Source organism: Globicephala melas, chromosome 1 (genome assembly GCF_963455315.2).
Source record: "Globicephala melas chromosome 1, mGloMel1.2, whole genome shotgun sequence".
Lineage (NCBI taxonomy): Eukaryota > Metazoa > Chordata > Mammalia > Artiodactyla > Delphinidae > Globicephala > Globicephala melas.
Window position 1 is genome coordinate 69,001,895 of NC_083314.1, and position 25,127 is coordinate 69,027,021.

Genomic DNA, 25,127 nt, shown 5'->3' on the forward strand with positions numbered 1-25,127 from the left:
CTGCATTATGAGATTGGACTACAAAGGGCCAGGCAGAAGAAGGAAGACCAGTTGAGAGGTTATTGCAGTATTTGAAGTGAGAGGTGATGGTGGCTTGGACTTGGGTGGATGCAAGCAGTAGAAGTGATAAAAAATCGTTCGTTTGTGCATGGTTTATGGGTATATTCTGGAGGTAGATCCAATAGGATTTATCACTGCTTTGGATATGAGAAGTAAGAGAATAAAAGAAGTCACAAATGCTTCCAAGGATTTTGGCCTGAGCATCTAGATGAGTCCAATAGCCACTTTAGTCAAATGGGAAAACTTGGGAAAAGGGACATTTGAGGTGGTAGAAAATCAAGATTTCAGTCACCACCAATCTAGTGAGTTATAGGAATACATACACCCCCTTCTTTATACCTGATATTTCTGAGAACCTTCAGTAATTCTCCATCTTATGACTCTAACAGGTCATAATGAATTAAAGTTTATACCATGGTAACCAACTTTAATGAGCATCTATTAAGCTCAAGAAGAAAAACATTTAAGAACACAAAGAGAAAATGAGAAAGCCACAGAGCAGAAATAAAGTTGCCTCTACCAATAAAAAGCCAAATGTTAAATTTGTTGAGAAAAGTAGCAGAAAATGGCAAGGAGCAATTTGGGTTTGGTGGCATTACACCTGAAAACAGATCTTGGTGTGGGCAAATTTAGGGGTGGCAAAAGAAAAACAAAATGAAGATTAGGGAAGAAGATATTAAATTGTGCGCTACATTTAGAAAGTAGAGTGATGTGTGAGTTAGAATCTATTGTTCTTAAAGATAGCAAAATAAAGTGTTCAATTGTAGAGCATCATGATTTGTTGGTTACCTTCAAAAGTTATTTTCTTTTTTGGAGCTTCAGTTTCTCTGTTAATTATAAGGTTTGGATTAGATAACCTTTTACAATATTTCCGCCTTCAACATTTTTATAAATTCTAGATTACAGCCACTCCCACTCTCTCATCTTCACTTCATAACATGAGCCCCTCCTACATGAAGATGCAAGTTAATAAGTGAAGAGGAACTATTTCAACACATTCAGTTGGGAAGATAGTAATGTCATCAAAAAAAAAAAGGAGGACCAAGAAAATGAGATTGGACCCATCTTCACTATCACAGGAGATTACAAAAACTCCCAGAGTCTTCTTATCCTAAAAGTTCAAACCTCCTATACCACTTCTCCCCAAGGTTTTTTCTTGAATTTCCTATATGAGACGTCAGCCAGGTACTGCAGGATCTGATCCTGCCCAGCCTCAACCCCTCCCACCCCACAACCAACCATCAAAGACTGTGTTTCTGAACTTCACCACTACTGACATTTTGAGCCAAATAATTCTCTTTTGGGGGTGGGGGGGTGGTCCTGTGTATTATAGAATGAATGTTTGGCAGCATCCCTAGCTTCTACCCACTAGATTCCGGCATCAATACCCTTCCCATCCCCTCCAGTTGTGACAACAAAAGACATCTCCAGAAATTGCCAACCGTCCCCTGGGCTATAAAATTGTCTCCAGTGGAAAACCTCTGATTTAAGACAAGCAGGTCCAATGGATTCCACTCTCTTGCTTGAATGAAATGCCACCCTAAGCATCATGCCTTCTGACCACTGCTCATCAAAGTAGTTTACAGATAGCAGTATTTTCCCATGATATAAATTCCCATCAATACAATTAAGGGAGACATGGTTTATTTGTGTATTAGCATATCCAGCTGCTTGTTTGACTTTGCTTGATATTTCCGTCCAAGTATAGGGCTTTGCCATAAATAATACCCAGTCAGCTGAAAGCTGAAAGATATTGTAAATATCCAAGTCCTAAAATACTGTGTTGTTTTCAAGCATAATCCATACAAACCACTCTTAGCTTGGAAGGGAAAAAAAAAAAAACACCCAACTCCTATGCCATTACTTAAATAGGCCCATTAGAAATGAGCTGTGAGTGAAACACGGCTTTATTAAACAGATGACATTACATCAGGAATGATGAATCATAAAGTTTCTTTTTGGTATTACAATGGTATACGACCTTTTAAACTTTAATCATTCACCTCATATTCTGAACTACCGTCAGGTGTGCAGGCTTCTTGCTGATTACATTAACATGAGGCAGCTGTTGGCATCAATTCTCATCAGGCTTTTACCAGCATGGCTTAGCGACACACAGCCAGAGCTGGGACAGCCCCGGGCTTGTCTGCAACAGGAAGTGTGGCCTCACACTGACTACCAAAGGCCAGGAATGACAGAGAAGGAACTCTTGTGTCTTACATATTGTTTTATTCCCAGAACCCGGCAAAAGGTCTGGCCCGTAATAGGGACTCTATCAATGTTCATTGAACAAATCTCAATGTCCAAGATATTGGAATAATGTGTTACATTTGGACAGGGCTTCCAGTTTACAAAGAGCATGATTCATTCTTCACAGGGACCTTGTGAAGGTGGCCAACGTCAAACTGGTAGTAAATGGAAGAGCTAGCTGACAAGTTTGTTTACTTTTCACAACCTTCCACGGTGGATATAAGACAATACTGCGCTGAGAGCACAGTCTTGCTTCCATCCCAACACTTCTACTCAGTAACTGTGCACCTTTTCACAAGGCACTTAAACTCCCCAAGACCCGTGGTCCTCAAAGGTCAGTGGTGAGGACTATTTGAGATGATGCACATAAAAAGCTTGGCATGATGGATGGCACATGGTGAGCATACAATAAATGTTATTTGTAATTATTAACAGCTTCAAAAACTATCCTAGGGGGAAACAGAAAACTGGCATCACAGAATCCTTAAGGGAAAAGCAGAATTTGAAATCACAGGGACTTAATGCGCTATCACCCATAAAAATTGATTGAGTCCCCAATTAATCTCCACATACCTTTCTTTTGACTTCTCTTTCTAGAGGAGAGTTGTTAGGAAGCAGAGTAAAGGACAATTTGTCACTTGCTCTCAACAACTCCATCCTGCAAGCTGGTACCAAAAATATACTTGGACCCTTTTTGAGAAGTTCCATATCATGATGTCATTATGTCAGTGATAATCTAACTAATAGGTAAGTTTTTCTTATTGTAGTTCTCCTGTCTCTGGTCTTCTCATTAACATTTTATATGGCACAGGAAAAATATAAAGAGGTTCAAGAAGAATTTTACTAAATTTTATATGATAGATCTGAAGCAGATTAATTTAAAAAAAATAGGAAATTTGGAAATAAATCCAAAATCTTTGAGTTGTGACCATGTAAGAAAACTGTCATAATTTTTCCCAAAATGTCCACAGATCTCTCTTCAGGGACAATATAAAAATTTGAGATCAATCATCATTTTGTCCTAGGATAGCATATACTATATTTCTCATGAGACTCAATCTAAAATTAAGAGTTCATATATCATTTAGTATGCTTTTGGATATAAATTCCAGAAACTCCAAGTAAAGTAACATAAATGATAAGTAACAAAAAGTCTGGAGATATGTTGGTATTAGGGTTCATTAACTTTTGATGGTACAATGATTATCAGAAAGAAAACAGAAATAGACCCACAGACATAGAAACAAGCTTGTAGTTATCAAAGGGGAAAAGGTGGGGGAGGTAAATTAGGAGATTGGGATTAATGTATACACACTATTGTATATAAAATAAACAATAAGGACCTACTGTACAGCACAGGGAACTATACTCAATATTTTGTAGTGACCTATAAGGGAAAAGAATCTGAAAGAGAATAAATGTATATGTATGTATAACTGAATCACTTTGCTATACACCTGAAACTAACACAACATTATAAATCAGCTATCCTTCAAAAAGATGTTTTTAATTTTTAAATTAAAAAAAAAGACAGTTTCTTTTCATCTGTCATTTGCCATTGTTAGTGTGCTGCCTTGATCCTTTCTCTGTCTAGCTCCTCCCAAGGTCTCTAGAGCTACCATAACTCCTCCACATAGTTATGTCCAGAGGTAGAAAAAAAAAGAGAATTATTTCCTCACAGAAGTCTCTTTTGTTAATAGCAAAGAAAACTTTCCCATAATTTCTCCCCACCCATAGATATTTTTCCCTATTACATTGGTTAGAGTTGGGTTGCATAACTACTCCCCAAACTAATTTTTGCCAGAAAGAATACACCTAAGGACAATTAAGATTCACCCCATTGAACTGGAAGGATCCCTGTCTTTTTGTACACACGGTTAGTTAATGCCTGAACAAAACTGAAGTTCTGTTGGTAAGGAAGAAAGTGATTAGGAATGACTGTTGCGTAGGGAAGTAACGGTCATCATCTCATTAGCCATCCATAGGTCAGTGATTCCTAAACATGTCACCATATTAGAACCACCTTAAGCATTCTGATCACATGCTAGATCATTTATATTACACTCACTGAGGAGAACATAGGAGTCAGTATTTTTTGAATCTCCCCAGGTGATTCTATGGTACAGAGAAGTTTGGGGGTGACTACTCTAGCTATTGGTTCAACTAGCCATGCTAGCAGAGTCTATTGAGCTATTTCATTACTAGTCCACAGGGATCCTCTGAGTCCATTCAGTTTCACTGAGCACATATACAAATGTTTTATGATGTAGTGTTGACTTGAACATAATGTGAAATATATCATCATACCACTACAGAATCTCTACAATAGTCAATATCTGAGAGTAAACTAAGAGTTTCTATAAGTTAGCTGAATGTTTTAAAATACAAAGTGCTTTATTGTTTTGAGTTTTTAACCAGTTAATTATTTCCAAATGATGATTAAAATATGATGAGATGGCTCTGTACCTCTACTTGCATTATGGAGTTGTAGAATCATAAAGGTCATCTAACAACCCCTGGGACATTAGCTTCACAAAGGCAAAGATTTTTTATCTATTTTTTTCACTGCTGCATCCTCAGTGCCCAGAATAATGCCTCATGCCATTCTCCATACTTATACCATGCCTTAGTTTTGTCAGATTATCACTCCATATTTCCTCAATTTCCTCATCTGTTGTATGGGGACATTACTACTTTATAAGCCACATACGGGGAAGGAATAACTACATTTTGAAGATGCAGCACTGAAATCCAGTTCTTCTACCAGCCAGCTGAGCAACATGGTGGGAGTCACTCCGTCTTCCTGAGCATCTGCAGTAAGAGAAATACTACTTTGTATTTCAAAGAGTCTCTATGAGACTCCAATATGGTGATGTATGTGAAAGTGCCTTGCAAAATGTACATTCCTATACAAATATGACTTATTATTTCAAAAGGCATAAAGTTAAATGTTCAATTACTGCAACACAATATTCCGAGCACTTTCCCTCTCACATGAACTGTTCTCTTTCTCCCTCTTCCTCTGTCGCTCTCAAAATGTTAATACGGGTCTCCTCTATAAATAACGATAGTGGCATACTGACATCCAGATTTAAATGCTGCAGCACAGCACCCTGTACAAGAAGGCTGACACAGAACTTCTATTTTTATATGTTTATTGATATATCCAAGTGTCACTCAACAACAGGAAAGGAGCTACTGTGCCACTATCATTCTCTCAGATCTTCACTCCTCCTCTGCCTACCACTCAGACACAACCCTGACAAGTGCTGCATGGATCCACCTGTTCACCACCTGTCAATATTTGAGTTTTTTAAAAAAAGACTCCAACATAGGACTCTTTTTATTTTTAACACCTTTATTGGAGTATAATTGCTTTACAATGATGTGTTAGTTTCTGCTTTTTAACAAAGTGATTAAGCTATACGTATACCTATATCCCCATATCCCCTCCCTCTTGCACATCCCTCCTACCCTCCCTATCCCACCCCTCTAGGTGGTCACAGAGCACGGAGCTGATCTCCCTGCAGCACATGACTCTTAATTTTCATTAGGATGAGTGTGGATATTGTGAATAATAAACTATGCTCAGCATTTACATGGCGAGGCCACCAGAATTTCATTGCTGTTCTCCCTTGAAATGCTCTCAGTATAAAATGATCTCTGCAAAGGCTATTCCAGAAATTCTGAGATGGGAATCAAAATATACTCTGGCAGTTGACTGAGGGCACTGGGGAAATACAAGGAAATACCTTGGACTCTAAGATTAGAACTTCAGTCAGACAAGGCTAATTCTCCAGACTTCAGGGAAAGGTGACCCTATAGTTTTACACCCTGACTGAGCAAACTGATGCTATAGCCCCTCTTGTTTTTTATAATCTTTCCAAAGGCTGAACTGAGGCATACCATCAAGGACAATTAGGGGTAAGGGCTTCATCTACTGAAAATCAGTGTGGCTCACCACTGTCTGAAAGCACCTGGGGGAATGCTCACCTGTAAGAAGATCAAACCCCACCTAACAGACAAGGGACATCCAAACCTAACAGTGCTTATAGGCAGGAAAAGGAGTGGACACATGCTTTAATAATTCATTGTTTGGTGGTTATTCAATACGCTATATGTGATTTACAGGTTTGCATGTCTTACAAATTTGAGTGAGGTAGCTGGTCATAGTGACTTAGAGCCGGCTATGAAGCTAGACAGTCTTGGTTCAAATTCTAGTTCTATAAATTCCTGGCTCTGTGATTTTGGATTTTCTGTTTTTTGTGTTTTTTTAACATCTTTATTGGAGTATAATTGCTTTGCAATGTTGTGGTAGTTTCTGCTGTATAACAAAGTGAATCAATTATATGTATACATATATCCCCATATCCTTTCCCTCTTGCTGTCTCCCTCCCACCTTCCCTATCCCACCCCTCTACGTGGTCACAAAGCACAGAGCTGATCTCTCTGTGCTATGCAGCTGCTTCTTTCTAGCTATCTATTTTACATTTGGTAGTGTTTATATGTTAATTCTACTCTCTCACTTCGTCCCAGCTTACACTTCCCCCTCCAAGTGTCCTCAAGTCCATTCTCTATGTCTGCATCTTTATTCCTGTCCTGCCCCTAGGTTCATCAGAACCTTTTTTTTTTTTTAGATTCCATATATATGTGTCAGCATATGGTATTTTTCTCTTTCTGACTTACTTCACTCTGTATGACAGTCTCTCTAGGTCCAGCCACCTCATTACAAATAACTCAATTACATTTCTTATTATGGCCGAGTAATATTCCATTGTATATATGTATGTGAAAGTGCCTTGCAAAATGTACATTCCTATACAAATATGAATTATTATTTCAAAAGGCATAAAATTCTTTATCCATTCATCTGTTGATGGACAATTAGGTTGCTTCCGTGTCCTGGCTATGATAAATAGTGCTGCAATAAGCATTGTGGTACATTTCTCTTTTTGAATTATGGTTTTCTCAGGATATATGCCCAGTAGTGGGATTGCTGGGTCACATGGTAGTTCTGTTTTTAGTTTTTTAAGGAACCTCCATACTTCTCCATATTAGCTGTATCAATTTACATTCCCACCAACAGTGCAAGAGGGTTCCCTTTTCTCCACACCCTCTCCAGCATTTACTGCTTGTAGATTTTTTGATCATGGACATTCTGACTGGTGTGAGGTGATACCTCATTGTGGTTTTGATTTGCATTTCTCTAATGATTAGTAATGTTGAGCATCCTTTCATGTGTTTGTCGGCAAACTGTATATCTTCTTTGGAGAAATGTCTATTTAGGTCTTCTGCCCATTTTTGGATTGAGTTGTTAGTTTTTTTGATATTGAGCTGCATGAGCTGTTGTATATTTTGGAGATTAATCCTTTGTCAGTTGCTTCATTTGCAAATATTTTCTCCCATTCTGACGGTTGTCTTTCCACCTTGTTTAAGATTTCCTTTGCTGTACAAAAGCTTTTAAGTTTCATTAGGTCCCAGTTGCTTATCTTTTTTTAATTTCCATTTCTCTAGGAGGTGGGTCAAAAAGGATCTTGCTGTGATTTATGTCACAGAGTGTTCTGCCTATGTTTTCCTCTAAGAGTTTTATAGTGTCTGCCCTTACATTTAGGTCTTAATCCATTTTGCATTTATTTTTGTGTATGTTGTTAGGGACAGTTCTAATGTCATTCTTTTACAAGTAGCTGTCCAGTTTTCCCAGCACCACTTACTGAAGAGTCTTTTCCCCATTGTGTATTGTTTCCTCTATTGGCAAATATAGGTGACCATATGTGCGTGGGTTTATCTCTGTCTTTCTATCCTGTCCCATTGATCTATATTTCTGTTTTTGTGGCAGTACCATACTGTCTTTATTACTGTAGCTTTGTAATATAATCTGAAGTCAGGGAGCCTAATTCCTCCAGCTCCATTTTTCTTTCTCAAGATTGCTTTGGCTATTCGTGGTCTTTTGTGTTTCCATACAAATTGTAAAATTTTCTGTTATAGGTCTGTGAAAAATGCCATTGGTAGTTTAATAGGGATTGCATTGAATCTGTAGATTGCTTTGGGTATTATCGTTATTTTCACAATGTTGATTCTTCCAATCCAAGGACATGGTATATCTCTCCATCTGTTTGTAACATCTTTAATTTATTTAATCAGTGTCTTATTGTTTTCTGCATATAGGTCTTTTGTCTCCTTAGGAAGGTTTATTCCTAGGTATTCTATTCTTTTTGTTGCAATGGTCAATGGGATTGTTTCCTTAACCTCCTTAATTTCTAGTTCAGACTTTTCCTTGTATATAGGAATGCAAGAGATTTCTGTGCATTAATTTTGTATCCTGCTACTTTACCAAATTCATTGATTAGCTCTAGTAGTTTTCTGGTGGCATCTTTAAGATTCTCTATGTATAGTCATGCCATCTGCGAACAGTGACAGTTTTACTTATTCTTTTCTGATTTGGATTCCTTTTATTTCTTTTTCTTCTCTGATTGCTGTGGCTAAAACTTCCAAAACTATGTGGAATAATAGTGGTGAGAGTGGGCAACCTTGTTTGCTCCTGATCTTAGAGGAAATGGTTTCAGTTTTTCACCATTGAGAATGTGTTGACTGTGGGTTTGTCATATATGGCCTTTATTATGTTGAGGTAGGTTCCCTCTAAGCCCATTTTCTGGAGAGTTTTTTATCATAAATGAGTGCTGAATTTTGTCGAAATCTTTTATCCTTCAGTTTGTTAATATGGTGTATCACATTGACTGATTTGTATATATTGAAGAATCCTTGCATTCCTGGGATAAAACCCACTTGATCATGGTGTTTGATCCTTTTAATGTGCTGTTGGATTCTGTTTACTATTATTTTGTTGAGGATTTTTGCATCTGTGTTCATCAGTGATATTGGCCTGTAGTTTTCTCTTTTTTTTTTTTTTTTTTTGACATCTTTGTCTGGTTTTGGTATCGCGGTGATGTTGGCCTCGTAGAATGAGTTTGGGAGTGTTCCCTCCTCTGCAGATTTTTGCAAGAGTTTAAGAAGGATCAGTGTTAGCTCTTCTTTAAATGTTTGATAGAATTCACCTGTGAAGCCATCTGGTCCTGGACTTTTGTTTGTTGGAAGATTTTTAAACACAATTTCAATTTCATTACTTGTGATTGGTCTGTTCATATTTTCTATTTCTTCCTGGTTCAGTCTTGGAAGGTGGTACTTTTCTAAGAATTTGTCCATTTCTTCCAGGTTGTGCATTTTATTGGTATATAGTTTCTTATAGTAGTCTCTCATGATCCTTTGTATTTCTGCAGTGTCAGTTGTTACTTCTTTTTCTTTTCTAATTCTATTGATTTGAAGCTTCTCCATTTTTTTCTTGATGAGTCTGGTAATGGTTTATCAATCTTGTTTATCTTTCCAAAGACCAGCCTTTAGTTTTATTGATCTTTGGTATTGTTTCCTTCATTTCTTCTTCATTTATTTCTGATCTGATCTTTATGATTTCTTTCCTTCTGCTAACTTTGGAGTTTTCTTGTTCTTCTTTCTCTAACTGCTTTAGGTCTAAGCTTAGGTTGTTTATTTGAGACTTTTCTTGTTTCTTGAGGTAGGATTGTATTGCTATAAACTTCCCTCTTAGAACTGCATTAGCTGCATCCCATAGGTTTTGAGTCATCGTGTTTTCATTCAATTTGTTTCCAGGTGTTTTGATTTCTTCAGTGATCTCCTGTTTTCTTAGCAGCGTATTGTTTAGCCTCCATGTGTTTGTATTTTTTACAGATTTTTTTCCTGTAATTGATATCTAGTCTCATAGCTTTGTGGTCAGAAAAGATACTTAATATGATTTCAACTTTCTTAAGTTTATCAAGGTTTGAATTGTGACCCAAGATATAATCTATCCTGGAGAATGTTCCATGAGCACTTGAGAAGAAAATGTATTCTGTTGTTTTTGGATGGAATGTCCTATAAATATAAATTAAGCTTATCTGGTCTAATGTGTCTTTTAAAGCTTGTGTATCCTTATTTATTTTTGTTTTGGATGATCTGTCCATTGGTGAATGTGGGGTGTTAAAGTCCCCTACTATTATTGTGTGACTGTTGATTTCCCCTTTTATGGCTGTTAGCATTTGACTTATGTGTTGAGGTGCTCCTATGTTGGGTGCATAAATATTTACAATTGTTATATCTTCTTCTTGAATTGATCCCTTGATCATTATTTAGTGTCCCTTTTTGTCTCTTGTAATAGTCTTTATTTTAAAGTCCATTTTGTCTGATATGGGTATTGCTGCTCCAGCTTTCTTTTGATTTCCATTTGCATGGAATATCTTTTTACAACCCCTCACTTTCAGTCTGTATATGTCCCTAGGTCTGAAGTGGGTCTCTTGTAGACAGTGTATATATGTGTCTTGTTTTTGTATCCATTCAGCCAGTCTGTGTCTTTTGGTTGGAGCATTTATTCCATTTACATTTAAGGTAATTATCAATATGTATGTTCCTATTACCATTTTCTTAATTGATTTAGGTTTGTTATTGTAGGTCTTTTCCTTCTCTTGTGTTTCCTGCCTATAGAAGTTCCTTTAGCATTTGTTGTAAAGCTCATTTGGTAGTGCTGAATTCTCTTAACTTTTGCTTGTCTGTAAAGGTTTTAATTTCTGTGTCGAATCTGAATGAGATCCTTGCTGGGTAGAGTAATCTTGGTTAGAAGTTTTTCTCTTCCATCTCTTTAAATATGCCCTGCCACTCCCTTCTGGCCTGCAGAGTTTCTGCTGAATGATCAGATGTTAACCTTATGGGGTTTCCCTTGTATGTTATTTGTTGCTTTTTCCTTGCTGCTTTTAATATTTTTTATTTGAATTTAAATTTTGATAGTTTGATTAATATGTGTCTTTGTGTGTTTCTCCTTAGATTTATCCTTTATGGGACTGCCTGCTTCCTGGGCTTGATTGACAATTTCCTTTCCCATGTTAGGGAAGTTTTCAACTATAATCTCTTCAAATATTTTCTCAGATACTTTCTTTTTATCTTCTTCTTCTAAGACCCTTATAATTTGATTGTTGGTACATTTAACCTTGTCCCAGAGGTCTCTGAGACTGTCCTCAATTATTTTCATTCATTTTTCTTTATTCTGTTCTGCAGCAGTTATTTCCACTATTTTATCTTCCAGGTCACTTATCCATTTTTCTGCCTCAGTTATTGTGCTATTCATTCCTTCTAGAGTATTTTTAATTTCATTTATTGTGTTGTTCATCATTGTTTGTAGTTCTTCTAGGTGCCTGTTAAACTTTTTTTGTATTTTCTCCATTTTATTTCTGAGATTTTGGAACATCTTTACTACCATTACTCTGATTTTTTTTTTTCAAGTTGACTGCCTATTTTCTCTTCATTTGTTTGTTCCCGTGGGTTTTTACCTGCTCCTTCATCTGCTCCATATTTCTCTGTTTTCTCATTTTGTTTAACTTACTATGTTTGGGGTCTCCTTTTCATAGGCTGCAGGTTTGTAGTTCCTATTATTTTTGGTGTCTGCCCCCAGTGGGTGAGTTTGGTTCAGTGGCTTGTGTTGGCTTTCTATTGTAGGGGTCTGGTGCCTATGTTCTGGTAGGTGGGGCTGTATCTTGTCCTTCTGGTCGGCAGGGCCACATCTGGTGGTGTGTTTTGGAGTATCTGTGAATGTAGTATGACTTTAGGCAGCCTCTCTGCTAATGGGTGGGGTTATGTTCCTGTCTTGCTAGTTGTTTGGCATGGGGTTTGCAGCACTGGAGCTTGCAGGCCATTGGGTGGAGCTGCGTCTTATTGTTGAGATGAAGATCTCTGGGAAAGCTCACACTGATTGATGTTACGTGGGGCTGGGAGGTTTCTGGTGGTCCAATGCCCTTGACTCGGCCCTCCCACCTTGGTGGCTCAGGCCCAACACCCAGCCGGAGCACCAAGACCCTGCCAGGCACATGCCTCAGAAGAAAATTAAGAAAGAAAACAGAAAAAAGAAACCCAAAAAACAAATACACGGACAGATAGAACCCTAGGACAAATGGTAAAAGCAAACCTATACAGACAAAATCACACAAAGAAACATACACATACACACTCAGAAAAAGAAAAGGAAAAAAATATATATACATATTAAAAAAAAAGAAGGAGGGTGGGAGGGAGGGAGACGCAACAGGGAAGACATATGGGAACATATGTTTATGTATGACTGATTCACTTTGTTATAAAGCAGAAACTAACACACCATTGTAAAGCAATTATACCCCAATAAAGATGTTAAAAAAAAAAAAAAGAAGGAAGAGAGCAACCAAACCAGTAAACAAATCCACCAATAAGCTCTAAATACTAAACTAAGGTAAATATAAAACCAGAAACAAATTAGATGCAGAAAGCAAACCCCAAGTCTACATTTGCTCCCAACGTTCCCTGCCTCAGTTTTGGGAACATTCATTGTCTATTAAGGTATTCTTCAGAAGCAGCATTTATCAAGTTGATTGTGGGGATTTAATCTGCTGCTCCTGAAGCTGCACAGAGAAATTTCCCTTTCTCTTCTTTGTTTGCACATCTCCTGGGGTTCAGATTTGGCTTTGACCCCACCTCTACATGTAGACCATCCTCAGAAGTCTGTTCCCCACCTAGACAGGAGAGGGTTAAAGCAGCAGCTGACTAGGACTCTCTTGCTCACTCCGGCGGGGAGGGAAGGGTATTGTAGTCATAATTGGAGTGCAGGGCAAGCCTGAGGCAGCAGAGACTGGCTGTTGTTGCAACAGCCTGAGGTGTGCCGTGTGTTCTCCCAGGGACGTTGTCTCTGAATCAGAGGACCCTGGCAGTGGTGTGCTGCACAGGCTCCCCAGAGGGTGACCTGCGTTTGCCCACAGGATTCTTGGTGGCAGCTGCCACAGGGTTAGCCGTTTATGCCCATCTCTGGGGTCTGAGCTGATACCCGCGGCTCATGCCTATCCATGGAGCTCACTTAGGCGGTGCTCTGCCTTCTGTGGGCACACTGGGAAGAAATCCCCTCTCCTCAAGCACCCTGAAACAAAGGTCTCTCATCTCTCTGGCAGGTCCAGACTTTTTCCTGGACTCCGTCCCATCTAACTGTGGCACACTAGCCCCCTTCAGGCTGTTTTCATGCAGCCAACCCCAGTCCTCTCCCTGGGATCTGAGAGCCTCAGCTCCCAGCCCCCACTTGCCCTGGTGGGTGAGTAGATAAGCCTCTCAGGCTGGTGAGTGCTGGTCAGCACTGATCCTCTGTGCAGGAATCTCTCTTCTTTGCCCTCTGCACCCCTGTTGCTGCGCTCTCCTCCGTGGCTCTGAAGCTTCCCCCCTGCCCAGCCCCCATCTCTGCCAGTGAAGGGTCTTCCTAGTGTGTGGAAACTTTTCCTCCTTCACAGCTCCCTCCCAGAGGTGCAGATTCCATCCCTATTATTTTGTCTCTGTTTATTCTTTTTTCTTTTGCCCTACCTAGGTAGGTGGGGATGTTCTTGAATTTTGGGAAGTCTAAGGTCTTCTGCCAGCTTTCAGTGGGTGTTCTGTAGGAGTTGTTCCACACGTAGATGTATTTTTGATAATTTATGGAGAGGAAGGTGATCTCCACATCTTACTCCTGTGCCATCTTGAAGGTCTCCTCTGCCTTTGTGATTTTGAATATTTATTTTATTTTTCCAAACCTGTTTCCTTACCTGTAAAATAGATTTGGCAATGCCTAACTTAGAATATTGTTATGAGGCTGTGAAAGTATATTCACATGATACCTACACAGGGGTTGGTTTATCATAAGTTATTGCTAATACTTACTAAGCCCTAATGCATACTAAACATGGTTTAAGCACTTCCTAAGGTACCTCTAATTGTATTAGTAGTTTAAATGGTTTCTTTCTTTCTGAAACTTTACTTCCATAATTGGATTTTACCCAAGATAATAATATCAAGCCTAAGACTGTTTTCTATTTGTTGTTCCAGGACATAATAATTCTTAAAGAAAAGGCATTGACTTATAGCATGAAGGGTCTAATCAGAAAGCAGCCAACGTTGAAAATCTAGTGCAAGAATTTTGACTAGAGTGGACTATACAGACTGCAAATGGAAAGATCTGACTGAGGGTGGGGCAGAGTTTGCACCCAGAGAGGCAGGCAGAGTCCTGAGTAGCAAAACCTACTTCTCTGCCTCCTGGGAATCACCATGTCTTGATTGACAAAGGACTTGGGCTTGGTGATTGAGACTTGTGGACAAGCTGCTCAAGGGAGTGCTCTAGCTCTGTATTTAAAATCATCCTCTTGTCATGGGGTAAAAGCACTAATCTTGCCCTGACTCTAGCACTGTTCTGGAGGTGGTTGACACAGGACTAGGAGGGGCTGTGGCACTGACAGCAGTACCAGCAATAACATTAGCAATGCAGTAACTTTGACCTGAAGGGAAGGCACCCAACATGTTTCTTCTTTTCATCCCAAGAGGACTTAGAAGGTTTTCTCATTCTATGTTCAGTCAACCAGAAACCAAAAAAGCAGATAACAAAGACTGTAAATGTATCTACCAGGATGGAAAAATCCTTCCTTTTTCTAAATTCAGATTTGGCTACATAAAGCAAAAGGAAGACAGTATATATATTTGGAACCTTGTATAATCCAAGTACTAGGTGATTTAAATCTTTTAATTTAACCTTTATATTTTGATAATAATATTGTCTTAATTTTATAATGGGGATATTGAGTTTTAAGATTATTAAGAAACTTGACTAAAACCATATTACTAGGTTCAGACCTAGATTCAAAATGACATCTGCCTGGCTTTAAAACTCTTTATATGAAACAACTCTCACTATAATTAGTGTGAAGAATAACATTCTATTATTTAAGAATTTCTAATTTGTCTCTACTGTCAGTTGGGTCATGTTTAACCTTCTTAGCTTTATATGCAAGTTTTGCTACCAAACCTATAAAATCTTATTTACAATTAACAAGAAAAGAGTCCTTATTAAAATAATTACAGATACCAGGTCAGCACAGAGTACCAAATAAATGCTCAGAAATACTCATTGAGGGGCTTCCCTGGTGGCGCAGTGGTTGAGAGTCCACCTGCCGATGCAGGGGACACGGGTTCATGCCTCGGTCCGGGAGGATCCCACATGCCACAGAGTGGCTGGGCCCGTGAGCCATGGTCACGGAACCTGTTCATCTGGAGCCTGTGCTCCGCAATGGGAGAGGCCACAACAGTGAGAGACCTGCGTACTGCAAAAAAAATACTCATTGAATTGAATTTGAGAGAATTAGAACTAGCAATAAATAAATAAATAAATAATAATGTTTGAGCTGAGAACTAAATAAACCTAAGTATGTTCCAACAACAATTGGACCATATCTTACAAGAGAACTCAACATCTCAGAGTTATAATAGCATTAAAGGTCTACACAAAAGCAGATATGTACCATAAAACCCTGAGAAAGGATCATACAACTTCTTGGTGAACATCACCAATGATGGAGAATGCATAAACTCCTGAGATACCTACTTCATTTTCCAAAAGCTCAAATTGTTGGAAGAGAAAGTAGATTTTCCCTTGCTTTGCCAATACATTATAATGCAATCTTCCTTGTCTATCTCTGCAAATGGTTATGAGACAACCCCCTCCCCCCGCAAGTAGAACATCAGGAATCTGCAGCTTCACTGCAAGAATAAGCACCAATGTGTCTACTGATGCGTGCATTTGAGCAGTGGTTGCTTCTTCCTGCTGGCCATGAATTTCAGCTTCCTAGGGATTCATGGCTAAATGTCCTTCCACAGAAAAGACAGAGGTCCCTGGAACAAAAAGGATTACAAAGCATGAAAGCTTTCAGCAGAAAAGGGGAACTGAAAAAGTGCCAACTTGTAGGGGGATGTGGAAGTGAGAAAACCTTTGATCAGTACTTCATTAGAGGATTGAAGAGGAAAGGATTTGGAAGCTGACGGAAAATCAGGCAGACTAGCAGAGTCATAAGCTTTAAATGTTCTTTTCAAAGGGTTTACTTACTTATTGAATTTTTTTTTTCAGTTCTCTTATTTGTGGATTTCTTCTAATTTACTAATTTTCTGCTAAGCCTACTGGTCAATCAGTGCTTAAAGTGAGTATGATAAGTTGATCTTAGAGCATTCTACCCTCTGAATATATGGGTACCATATGACAAAGTTAGGCTAAATGGTGATGGTGAGGGCACGAGAGAATCTTTAGGCAAAAGGGAAGGGGTTAGGGGTTAAACACTGTCACTGATATCAAATCACTACGCAGAAATCTCCTTGTAGGAAGATAGTGAGCCTGATTATCCAACACCTTTTAGGTTAGGTATAATATCAGCCTCTACCCTGTAACCCTCAATAAAAATTAGCTCAAATACTTGAGCTGTTGCTCAGTTTCTGGGGAAATTAAATATCACAGAGTCAAACTAAAGAAAGGATAAGTTTTGGAAAATTTTGAATAATAGTATATTTTATGGAAAACAATCTTATTGCATTTGAATACTTGCACTATTAGGATTATTTGCTAACAGAATGTTAAGGTTATTTGTCCTTAAAAATACATTCTTAGATTTTTATTAATATACAAGTTTCAATTATAATTAAGTAGCACTATGCACTAAACACTATGTCTATCTTAAAAATAGGAGTCAGTCTCCTAAATAGGCTGTTAAAGCCCCCTAATAATCCACTTTATTATCTTAGATTTGTAAAGTATTTTTTTTCATACATATAGAGAAAATAAATCTATACCAAGCCAGTATTCAGTATACCCCTATTCCTCAACTGGTGAACTTGGTACGGAAAAAGTTTTTCTGTTCCAGGAGGATTTTCTTAAACAACGAATACTGGTGGTTTTGTCCCACTTTCCATAAAACAGATTTTCCCACATATTTCTTATTCCTCCTATTTTTCTAATCACTTTCCCCTCCCTTCTTCTTGTCATAGTACTGATTTTCTCAAGCTGTTCTCAGTTAGGCAGTGTCTGCAAAGAGCGCTGATGTTTCCACTCTGAGAAGTCTCCAGTGATTACCCCCAGTCTCTTTCATGCTAGAACTACATACTTATCAACCCCAGAGAGCAAAGACAAGGCGGCACCAGGGTTGTGAGTGATGTGAATTGCTGTCACAGCAGAAATTGTGCTGGGGAGGTCTCTAGATAGGAAAAAAAAAAAAGAAATCTTTGGGTTGGGGAGGGGTGAAGAAGCACAAAGAAAAAGAAAAGAAGAGATGAGTTTAAAAAAAAAAAAAGAAGAGGGCAGTGAGCAATTAGAGAGGACTCAGTGGTGTGCACAGTCCCTGCTGGAAATGCCCTCCAGTGGCCAGAAGTGGGTCATAAGTGTAATGAGCCAGGCAGCCTGACATCTGGACTCTTCAGTTCAGCCTCGGGTTTCCACCTGGATCTAACAACTTGAGAACTTCAGAGCTGAGAGGTAAGTGAATGATTTTCTTTGACTCTTGTCTCCATCCTCAGACATGGGAACATATTTCCCCACATGGGATAGAGAGTACCCTTCTTGACTAACCAGAAATAAGCAGAGGAAGCTACAATCCAGACTGTATCTCTTACCTCCCTCAAGGCCTGCACTGATTTAAGAGAAAACTTTCTCTGACCCTTGACAAAGTTCATAACTTAAAAGTTTCTAATTAACATCCACCCCAGGCCGTTGAATTTGTAGAAATGCAGATAATGCTCATTTCTAATAATTTAATTAATCCAACGACAGCCATCATTTTTGCAAAGACTATTTGGCTTCAGGAAAACTGGGTGAGAGTGATGCACAGTTCATCCAAACTATGGCTACTGCTTGTGAAACTTCCCAGAGCACCTTTGATCCTGACAATGGATTAGCATAGTCATATGGCAACCACATTTTCTGAACCTCAAACAGGGACATATTGTCCTAACAATAGGAAAAAATATTTGATAATGGAAAAATGGTAACCATCTTACTCACACTTCTTAGAATGTTTGCTGGTCCCTCTTTGCTATCCTCTCCATGACTTTCTTCACAAATTATAGATTGAGAATAACTTTTCTTCTACATACTTAATTTTTCTTATCTCCAAGCTTTACCCTTTATTCCTCTAGCTTTGTGCTCCATCTTGCCACCTTCAAGATAGCATTCATCTGTGAAATTTGTGTAAAATCTAAATGCTACTTAATCAATGCTACATCATTGTCCCAAAAACACCAATGGTATTCAAGCAAAAGAGGAAAATAGGGCAAGACACATACTAATTCTATGAAATCTGCTTCAGTTCCTTGAAAGGAGCAGAGAACAAAACTCCAGGTTAAGAGGTTGGGCCCCACACTGCACTAACTTCCTCAGTTTCCTGGCATTTGGGGAAGTAGAGAGACTATTTCTACTTTAAGGAAATTCATGCAAGGAATTGTGGCTCACTCTAAAAAAACAATTGTGAACTGGTTAAAGTTTTACTTTGGCACTTCTGAATTTCTCTTTCTTCCCCATCTTTCCCTTGTCCCCTGTCTCCTTTTCTTTCTTAGTAGGTCTAAGTTGGATCCTGACATTCTGTATTTCTAATAAAACCATAGCTGATTTCAATGCTACTTGCCATGAACCACATTTTGAGTAGCAAGACTAGATATCCAAAATATGGGACAAAATGAGGTCAATACAAAGCTATGTGTATTTTCAGATCATTCAGAAGAGCATCCTCTTAGGAAGGACTGAAGGAATGGCCCTCTAACTGTTAAAGAGTGGAGAGCAAACAAAACATAAAACTTGGCATCAAAGAACATAAGTTTATATGCAGACTTTGACATTTGCTACCTGAGCGACCTTGGACTAGTCATTAACATTTCTGATGCTTCATTGTCCCATCTGTAAAATTAGAATTTTAATAATACCTATTTCTTCTGGTGGTTGTGAAAAATCAAAAGGTATAATGTGTGATAAAGCCTCACAGTGAGAATCACTTACTAATACAGTTGAATTTAGCAGGCCATTGCAAGAGATAATTTTAGGTAGATGGGCTTCCCAGGGCCCATCAAATCATATGAGCAGATTATGTGTTTATTCTGCCACTTTAACAGGCAGTCCTAATCAAGTAAATGGGAATGTACAAAAACAACCATCACAATTAGAATCCATTGATTTAAGCTGGTTACTTTGTTTTAATCAGTCATCCAGTAGTTTGGGCATAATTTGATGTTTTTATCTTGTACATATGCTTCCTGAATAGTCTCAGATCCCATAGCTTTAGCAAAACTAAGATAAATAGCTGAGCAAAAATTCTGATCTGTTTATTCTTTCACTGTATCTGAGTCCTTTACTATTATAGTTTTTCTAGAGGCAGGTTAGAGATGCTTACATGTCCCAAGAGAAAGAGTAGTGTGCTTGCGTAACCAAACGCAGGTTCGGCCACTCGCCACTCAACAGCTAATAAATCGAGGGGTAAGTGTTGGTAGAAAAGAAAGATGCTTTATTCAGAAAAGCTGGCAATCTGGGCAGAAGGTAGACTTATATCCAGAGACCATTTATGAACATTCTGCTCAGCCATGGCAATCTTTAAAGGGGAAAAGGGAAAACAATCTCAATTAATCATTAAGGCAGCAGGTCAGATTCTTTGTCATTGTTTTATTGCATGCTTAAATGACCAGATGACTTCTCCCAATCTTCCTTGGGAGTCTGTCTTGCATGGTCCACCTGCAGTTGAATGTTCTCTTGCCCTCGTGGTCCATCTGTGCCCGTGGGGTCCACCTGCAAATTTACTAAGGGGAAGCTAGAGGTAGAGAGTCAGTCATTCTTTAACTACTTAATTCTTCATTCTTACTTCTAATCCTGGAAAGGAATCAAAAATTTAGGCAAGGCATTGTGTACATTTAGTAGAGCAGAAATCAGGAGCTAGATTCAATGTTGCCTAGTGATTTCATCTTTATGATTAGGGTCCGAGGAAAACAAGGATGAACAAACAGAAAAGGGGCAAAAGAGCCACCTATACTTGGCATACAAAATACCCAGCTTATTGGGATTGCAAGGAACTCATGTTATTCTTTGCACGACTTCCCAATAAAAGGAAGGGGGAAGCAACTTGTTCCCAGAATAATTAGAACAAAGTGGATGCCACCTCCTGTAAAACACAGGGCTATCTTCAAATGTCATGAATGCTTTGAGGAGAGCTTAGCCACCTTATGCTAAGATCTGACCCTGTTTGGTACCATTAATTAACCTAAGTTTTTAAGACACAAAAAACTTCTGGGATGTGGTGTCCAGCTCCATGCAAGATCAAATCCAGAAGTTCACAGTGGGGGAAAGAGAACTGGTAAGCAATATGAGAGTGATATTCAATCCACAATACCAGTGAGTAACCAGTAGCATGAGAAAAAATGAATGTCCAGTATCAGAAGTTCATTAGACAAGAGAAGAAGTTGAGAGTTTCCAAATACAGAACTGACAAAACCAAATCAAGGATTGGTGACTAGGAATGTAGATGAGGTGACAGGAGATGGTAAGAGGGAAGCATTTATTAAGCTATCTGACAGTTCTGCTTGACTTCTTCCCTCCAGCTCAGGGCTGTTGGCATGAGGCATTAGCACTAGCCTACTGCTTTGGCTACCAGGCATCTTATAGGCACCACCCAACACCTAAATGCATGATAACATGGCCTTACCAGGGATCCAACTGCAGCAAGGCCCTGTGTATTTTATGTCCATTGAAATTGTAAGTTATTGAAAAACAGACCTATATTTCTTTTCTACACTTTAGTTCAATGTCTCAAACAGAAGTGCAATAAATTACTAATGAATGAAAAATTGTGATAAAGCCTCAAGTCTAATGCATTTGGGATGAGAAGGAGTTACACTAATTTGTGGACTTAGTTGTACCCATTGTGTTCAGCTTTCCTGAACCTGTGTAGAAACACAGTTCCTATCTGCAATATACACAAGGGCATTACTGCTACTGGGTCCTTTGCCACAAAAAGCAAATAATTTGATTGACTTTGGGCAGGTTCCAAGGCTGGAAAATTGGGCAGCTTAAGCACTGGGATTTAGACAGAAGATGACTCCATATCAGAAAAGAATGCATTCTTCTCTGTAGAAATTCCCAATTTCTTGCTCTAGTTTGATCAGAGAAATTGTCAGCTGCAAACTCCTAGCTAGAAGTGAGTTTTTCTCTTGCCAATCTGGATTATGATAAACATCTACCCTACCCGTGTGTTTTATTAGTCTGCCTGCTGACAGGAAGGGACTCAGCAAGTTGGTAATGTGGGAGATCCCTTTCTGATATTTGGCACAACCTGATTTGATCTGTAGTTGTTTTATTAATCTTTCCCCCACTAAATTTTGGCTCTATTGGATTTGAATGACATCTTTAAGGGGAGAAACAAAGAATTTGCAATTTTTTCCCAGCAATGTGCAAATTGGCACTTAATTGAGAATTAATGGTGTGCTAACTGCTCGCTGCAGCCATTCCCTCTGCGAATTGTACTGGGACTGCTTGCACTTTTGACTTTGACATGCTTTTTATAGGGTACATGAGTAATTTGATCTGTAAAAGGGAGAGAAGATTCAATCTCCGGAAGGAAAAGTACTAATTAGCAGCAAAATCTAACTGCTTTTCTCTGCCAGGGTCTCCTCTTGCTATGTTGGGCTTAATGCAAACCCCTGTCATGCTGAGTTTCTACACTGGATTGTCCAATACAGCCTGTTTAATTTTAATTTCCTTTAGCAGAGTTGATATTCAATTAGCCACACCAATGAAGGGATGCTTTAGTACAGATAATAATTGCTTAACTTTGTATAGAGCTTTAGAGTTTACAAAGCACTTTCATAATTGCTCTTTATAGAAATAATTGTATTTAGCAACAATTATTAGCCCCATTTTATGGATGGAGAAATTTAAGTTCAAAGATGTTAAAGATATGTCCAAGACCTCATAGTAAGAAATGGAGGAGATAGAGAATCGAGATTCCATCATTTTTAATCCATTGCTTTTTTCTACTATATCAAAAAACAGTATGGTTGATACTATTTTCTGAGATTCACAGCAACACCCTTTTTAATCCCATGTCCATATTGTTCATTTGTTCATTCAGTTTTTTCAACATAAAGATTTGCTGAACAATGCTGCATAAATAATACCTGCTAAATGTCCTTGGAGAAAAAAAATGCAAGATTGGGATTCTCAAAAACTTCTTGAAGACACGGCAAATATACATAGCATGTAAGTATTAATGTTAGACAAAAACCCAGTCCTTGAGGGTAAGAACTATGTCTGGTTCATCATTGTATCCTTCTACAGTCCCTAACATAGTGCAGGACTTAGCAGAGAGTAGGCAGTACATAAATACTTGTTGGAAAAAAATGAATAGCTATGCCCTGTCTTGTTATTACCTTCTTTGTCTTTTCTTTTATTTTTATTTATAGTATTGACACTACTACTGTAAACATATGTTTTCATAATTGTTTATTCTCTGTCTCCTCCACTGGAATGTAAGCACCATGAGGATGGGAATCTTTCTCAGTTTTATCCACTTATATATTTCAAGCATGGAAAACAGTGACTGGATTTTATTGAATAGATGGCCCCAAACTGAATGATATCATTTGAAACCTGGCTTGGTTGTCCAGAAAACTCTAAGATTAAATGTTACATTTTTTGCTTCCCTGGTTTTGAAAGCCATAATCTGAGTTTGGAAGCTTCATTCATTTGCCTGTCTAAAAAGAGAAGTGATATCATTCACTGAAACAAAATATTCTTATTTGGGAGTTTCTTCCCAAGTATGCTGGGACAGTTTGGAGAAAAAATAATGTATATCTAGATCTATAACCCTGTCCCTCTTTCCAAATTGTGAATTCCAATGACCTCCTGTCTTAGAGGGACCACTGACTATAGGGAAAATCACAATAATAGTCTTCATGTCCCAGAAATGACTCCCTGTTGATTTAGAATAGCTTCAGAGAGCAATATGCAAACGGGCAAGTGGATCAGAGAACTTCAGTGCCTTCATCAAAAAGCCTGAGACACTGGGCCATCTTCTGATCTGTAGCAAAAATATCCTTCCCAGGATTCTTCCTCAACTAGGACTGAGGGAATGAGAAGAGGGGGAGAAGAGGCCTCAGCCTCCTGCTATGAGGATGTGAGATCTCCAGCTGTACCAATCCTCATTAGCACCCAGTGTGGGGGAGGGTGGGGGGGGCAGGCAGCAAGTATGTGGAAGAGTTTTTGGCTCAGAGCCCAGCCTAAGAAGTCCCCTGAGATGGTCTTTAATAAACCTCCTGGGAGGGACTGGAAAGTTAATTAGGATGTATAAAGGTAGTTTGACTACTTAAAATCAGAAGCAGTTGGAGAGTATCAAATATGTTTTAAATCCATTTGTTTTACCAAGGGGGGTGGGTTTCTTGTTCATGGGGCTTTACCATAAAAAGCATAGTTAAGATTACAGCAGGTGGTTGTTAAGAGAAGTTGAGACATTCAGAGCATTACTATTTCACATGACAGTGGCATGTAGCTTCTGAACCTGTTCTGTCCCATTTGATAGCTACTAAACACATATAACTATTGAGCACCTGAAATGTAGCTAGTGAGACTGAGGAACTAAATTCTTAATATTATTTAATGCAATCTAATTTAAATCTAAAACTGGATACTGGATTCTGTTATTAGAAAAGTTTTAGAGTATATTTGGAATAACAGGGCTATGTACATCTACTTCTTCAACTGTAAATTTTATTAACTCTAAATGTTAACCATGTATTTCTGATGAATATTTAGTGTCTAAATTCAAATGTGCAATAAGTGTAAAATACACTGGATTTTGGAAGGTTTTATAAAAAATGTAAACTATCTCACTAATAATTGTTTATATTGATTAAATGTTGAAACACTATTCAGGATATATTACATTAAGCAAATTATATTATTCAATGTAATTTCCTCTGATTTTCTTTTACTTTTAAAAATGTGACTACTGGAAATTTTTAAATTATATATGTGGCTCACATATTTTCATTGGATAATATTTTTCTAGAAATAGTAAAGCACTGTCTTGGGCTAAATTGTTGCCCGCCCCACCACCACCACTTCATGTGTTGAAGTCCTAAACCCAATACCTGAGAATGTGACTATATTTGGTGATAAAGTCTTTAAAGAGGTAATTAAGGTAAAATGAGGTCATTGAGGTGGCCCTAATCTAATATGAGGATGTTCTTTTAAAAGAGAACATTAGGGAACAGACACACAGAGGAAAGACCATGTGGAGACTCATGGAGAATATGGCCATCTACAAGCCAAGGAGAGAAGGCTTCAGAAAAACCAACCCTGCCAACACCTTGAACTTGGACTTCGGGCCTCCAGAACTGTAGGAAGTAAATTTCTGTTTAAGTCACCCAGTCTGTAGTACTGTGTTATGACAGCCCTAGTAAGCTAATACAAGAACTAAACTTAAGCCTGCAACAGGAGAAAATGTCAGAGCATCAGCTGCTAATCCATGTTACTTGTTCATTGTCCATCTCTCCCACTACATTCTAAGCTCTATGAACGAAGAGACTGGTCCTTTCTTAAGCACTCTGTATTGACAGCACCTGGCACAGTTTCTGTCACAGAGTAAATGTTCAATAAATGTTTGTTGATTGAGAAAGTGATTATCTAACTCATTCAATCAATGTAAACAGCTGATTTGGGTGACTAGAAAAAAATGCCATCTATTTCTTGTTAGCATGGGTTTATGATCTGAATTTTTTTCAGATAAATTGTCACCATTTGTTTGACCAGGATCAACTCAAATATTGTGTCTCAACAACTGGTATTGGCTTTCTTAAATATGAACTCATCAACCATTAATACCTGGGAAAACACCCTCTGAGATTTTAGACCCATAGCTAGGCAATAGTTTCATTTTTTAAAGGGATATAAAATCAGTTTT